The sequence below is a fragment of the Heterocephalus glaber genome, unplaced genomic scaffold, assembly GCF_053883595.1.
Source record: "Heterocephalus glaber isolate CG9 unplaced genomic scaffold, H.glaber_assembly_v1.0 deba00001461, whole genome shotgun sequence".
Lineage (NCBI taxonomy): Eukaryota > Metazoa > Chordata > Mammalia > Rodentia > Bathyergidae > Heterocephalus > Heterocephalus glaber.
This window is the reverse complement of record NW_028258308.1, coordinates 29,885,795-29,890,968: the sequence shown is the minus strand read 5'-3', so window position 1 is coordinate 29,890,968 and position 5,174 is coordinate 29,885,795. Positions and strand designations below refer to the sequence as shown.

Below are 5,174 nucleotides of genomic sequence, written 5' to 3'. Positions count from 1 at the left end.
AATTAATATTTATAGAGCATAAATGGGTAGAAATTGCAGACATGTGACATTCTAAGAAAAAATAAAGCCTACTATGGGCTTTTGTGGGGAGGATTAAGAAAACAAAGGTTGAGGCTTCCCAGAATGCCAAAAGAGCCTGGGGTCAGATCCAATTATGAACACTGAAAATCTATTACTTTGCCTCCCCAAGCATATGTGACAAGGAAAAGATCTCTAGGAATGTGAAATAATTTCAGAGAGATTTAATGCTCATATTTTATTACTTGTACTTTCTCATGGAGGCAGATATATATGCATGTGAATGATCAATGTTTTTATTTCACTAAGTAACAACGATGATGATGATGAAGATAGTTATTGCTGAGTACTTCCTGTCATGAGTCAGCTAAATAATCACACAGGAGCTCATTTCAACCTCACTTCAAGTTATAAGGCATTATAACTGCTGTCATTAACCTCCTTTTATAGATGACACTGAGTCTTAGATAAACTTACCAGCCTAAGGTCATATAACTACTCACTATTGCAGGACTAATACAATATTGTGCTCCAAATTTTTTTTTTCAGTATCCATATTTTTTTTGTTACCTTGTAAAAGCATCAGATAGCAAAAGAGAAAACTTTTCACTCTTTGTTCTCAGTGGCCAGATTAGATGTTCTCCATCTCAACTCTATGTTAGAATGACCAGCTTGCTCAGCACCCCATACTGAGGATTGAACCCACGGTTTCACACTAAGCTACATTCCCAGCCCTTTTAAAGTTTTGTTTGTTTGTTTGTTTTTGAGACAATCTCACAAAGTCCCTAAATTGCCCAGGCTAGGCTTGAACTGGGATTCTCCTGCCTCATCCTCCCAGAGATTGTTTTTTTTCTTTTTGGTGCTAGAGATGGAATCCAAATCTTCCTGCATGGTAAGCACATACTCTACCACTGAGCTACAGCTCTAGATTCTGATGAGCTTTTGAAAATTACTGGTATTGGAGTCATATGTACAGCCAATTAAGTCAGAATACCATGAGTAGATCTCACTGTAGAACAAGTTAACTGCTGTTAAACAAAATAGCAATCGGACAGAAAGATTCTCTAAGGATTAATTATATTTATTTAGGAATAGCAGGGCATTGCAATAGCAATACAAGTGCCATTGTAAATTGAGCATATTCAAAAATTTGAAGCAAGGAGAAGTTTTAAAGGTGAAATGAGGAGAATTAAAAAATAGAGAGATTAAAAATAGAACCACAAAGGCGGCTTTTTCCCTGGTGTCTGAGGGATTTTGTTAGGGGGTTTATGGATCATGAAACAGAGTCACTTGGTTTTCTATTTCGTAACGTGAAGTGTCATCACATGCATCCTGAGCCCTTTGAGAGAGAAAATAATTGAAATTTAGAGACAATCCTCAAAACTAATCTCTTTGGAGACAGTATACAGAAGTACAAATATAAAACTAATGAAATTAGCTAATATTCTTTCAGGGAGAAATTTTTTCAGGCATCAATATTTTTAAGGACTTCTCAAGAGATGTGAATGTGCAACCTGGATTGGGAATTACTGTCCCACCTCTTCCCTCTCGATCCAGTCTTCCTACTCTGCCCATCTCTACTTCACTACTCAGTAGATGATAGGATCTGCTTGTGACTTGTGGATATTCAGGCAAGCAAATGGCACCCAGCCCTACAAAGGGGCACCATGCTCAAGTCAGAGTGACACGGTTTCTGTGCCCAGGTGGCTGTTGGAGATGGAGAGGCTGCAGTTCCTCTACCTCATTCGCCCGTTTCATTCAGCTCATGGTCCTGCATTTGTATGGGTGTTATTCCCTGTGACTGAGCTCCTAAGGCAGCACCTGGACTTGGGGCCAGCTGCAGTTACAAAATGCTCCGTAAGGCTTCTGGGGACCTGGCTCTTTTTGTCTGTGAATTATCGATTCATTTCTATCTCTTCTTTTTTTTCTTGCACTGTATTAAACTCTTTATTGGTACATTGTAGGTATACAACACAATTACATTTCTCATTGGGAATTGTACCTTTACATAATGCATCTTGGTTCTTATTTTTTCCCCATTCCTAGCCCTCCCTTCACCCCCTCCACCCTTCCCTATTTACAGAGACTTTATTTCCACTTTTTCCATTTCTCAGCATTTTTCCTTTCCCTTCTTTCCTTTCCCCTGTGCCTCCCACTACCCCTCCCCCTTTGGACCTTTTCTTCCTATTTTGCATTATCGATTATTCATTCTAATCATTGGTACATTTTAGGTATACAATATAATGACATTCATCATTGGAAATTTGCACCTTTACATAGTCTCTCTTGGTTCTTATTTTTCACGCCTGCCCAGACCTCCCTTCAACCCCTCCATTCCTCCCTATTTACAAAGATTTTGTTCCTATTTTTCCATTTTCTCATATTAATCCCATTTCCTTTTATCCTTTCCCCTAGCCCTCCCACTTCCTTCCTCTTTGCCCCTTCTTCTTCTTCATTGTGGTCAGTTTATACCTTTTGATTTCTGTCTGATTTTGCTTTTCTTTCTGTGGTTCAAAGAATTCTGTTAGAGCCAGAGTTCCATCTTTTAGAATAGCCATTTAAAATGGTAACATAGGAGCAGTCAGAAATAGAGTACTTACCAAGCATGTATGAGGTCTTGGCTTTGATCCCCAGCATCTCATGCAGTATTTACCACAATATTTGGGCAGCACTGTTGGTATGCCAAATATTAACATTACATCAGATACTTATGCAAGAAAAGCAAACTAAGTACCCTATTTATAATATTAAAGCCTAGGACTTGTCTTCATTTACTTATAAATACAATGTACTGGATCTTTTGCATGACTTTAGTATACATTGAATATCTGTGGACACATCTATAATGCATAAAAAGGAAAATTATACTTTGTGTAACTTGCTTTAACCAGAACTTGTTTGCCATCTCCAAAAATCCCATTGCTGATTTGGGACATTTTACTGCCAACCTGAGACACCTGTATCAGTGTTCATTTGGGGTTGTCACTTTCATAGTGATTCTACACATAAGGACAAGCGTATGTCTCCTCCTATATTATGTCATTGTTAATCATCTTCCTTTTATTTCTTATTTATATTTTAGATAGTGCACTGTATCAACTTTCTGAGCAAAATTGTATTGTAAGTAAATGATATTAAATACAAATTGCCTTTCAGAATATTTAAGGAGCTATTACAAGAATACTTGCTTTGTAGTAGACAAGAATAGGAGAAGATATCCCACATCCTATGTCATCAAGGATATGCAAATTAAAGCAAATTAAGGCAACAGCAAGACACCACTACACACCTATTAGAATGGCCAAATCCCAGAACACCGAGGACACTAAACGCTGGCAAAGATGTGGAGCAAGAGGAATTCTCAGTGCTGCTGGCAATGCAAAATGATACAGCCACTTTGGAAGAGTTTGACAGTTTTTATAAAAACTAACCATGCTCTTACCATACAGTCCTGCTCCTTGTAGTAGTCAAAATGAGTCAAAATCTTTAGTGCACACAAAAACCTGCACGTGGCTGTTTATACCAATTTTACTTATAATTTCCAAATCATGCATGCAACCAAGATATCCTTCAATAAGTGAGTGGATAAATACACTGCAGCACATCTTGGCATGGAATATTATTCAGCACTAAAAAGAACTGAACTATGGAACCATAAAAACACATAAAGGAAACTAAAACACATATTACTAAGTGAAAGAAGCCAATCCAAAAAGGCTATATTATATAAGGTTCTAACTATATGACATCATGGAAAAGGCAAAGCAATGGAGACAGTTAAGAAAACAAATCAGTAGTTGCCAGGCACTACGGGAGAGGGAGGAATGAACAGACAGAGGCAGAGTATTTTGGCGGGAGTGATACCCTGTATGATACCATAAAGGTGGATACACATCATTATACACTTGTCTAAATATGTGCACAACACAGAGTGAACTTTAATGCAAACTGTGGGCTTTGTGTGATGATTATGTGTATAGTTTCATCAGTTGCAACAAGGTACCACTGTAGTGGGGAATGTTGATATAGGATGCTGGAAGCTATGGATGTGTGGCTGCAGAGGGTGTATGGGAAGCATCTACTTTCCACTCAATTTTTCTGTGAATTTAAAACTACTATAAAAATTTGACTTTAAAAATATTAACCATAATCTGTATCACTAAAAAATTTTTGTAAAAAGTGAATATTGGGTCTGATAGGGTTGAGAAGCCTTCCTTTAGAAGAAAATGAAGCCTTACTTCTTAGGCTAGATCCAGAGGAAATCTTGAACCTTGACTCTACAATCTGTATAAGAATTTAAAGTATAAAGTACTCATATGTTTTCCAAATACTGCTCAAAAGTAATTGTAGAATAGAGCACTATGTAATTATATGATATCTAAGGCACGTTATGTAGTTATATATACATTCTACATGCTATTCATTGTGTATGTATACATACCATTAAGGAAAGTCCATCAGTACCTGAATTCCAGTTATTTCCTTCTAACCTAAAGAGAAGAACATACAATAAATGTATTTTAAAATTTTCCAGGTGAATTAGCACAACATAGAACTCGATCACGGTGGCAATCTTGTCATATAGACTTTTCTTCAATGTCTCCCACACAAGCTCTCCTTTCCCAGGCCCTAAAAGAACCTCCACCAGTACTATCTCCTCTCCTCACCTGCCAGCGGCCTGATCTGCTTGGTTAAGATTGCTGGAGGCTCAGTTCAGGCTTCAGGGGCAACTCCATCCCTGAACAGGAAAAGAACTGAGAAGCCAACGTCAGCCTTCACTAGTTCAGACACGAAGGAATGCAAACAATCTGCACAATACAAATAGATTAGATCCAAATGCCCTCAAGGGAAATGGGTGTTTATTTTCAGGCTTTAAGCACCAGGACCCAGGCTTCAAGAATGGCAGCAGCATATATATGAGCCTGTGTTACTTGGCCAGGAGCTGGGGCCAGGTACAGTGGGAAACTGCCTGGCCAGGCCAGAGGCTTCCCTTCCCCGAGCCCCGCACTGCTCACGCCCTGTGAGCTAATGCAGCAGTGAGTGAGAAAGTTCTCCCTGCCCAAGGCACAGCAGCACAGACCCTCAGCTCAGGATCTTTGAGCCTCCGGTGTCCTGGGGCCTTGGGCCGGTGCACTGTAATAACCCTGGCCTAATAA

At 38.9% G+C, this 5,174-nt stretch overlaps 1 long non-coding RNA gene across 1 annotated transcript; it reads right to left on the bottom strand.

Moving 5' to 3' along the window:
* Window positions 1-1,082: 1,082 nt before the first annotated feature.
* Window positions 1,083-4,817, bottom strand: LOC101717860 (uncharacterized). Its single transcript, XR_206206.3, has 4 exons — window positions 4,686-4,817; window positions 4,460-4,508; window positions 2,619-2,689; window positions 1,083-1,357 (listed from the first exon to the last, which is right to left on the bottom strand). It is a non-coding gene; the product is annotated as an uncharacterized LOC101717860 (long non-coding RNA).
* Window positions 4,818-5,174: the final 357 nt, after the last annotated feature.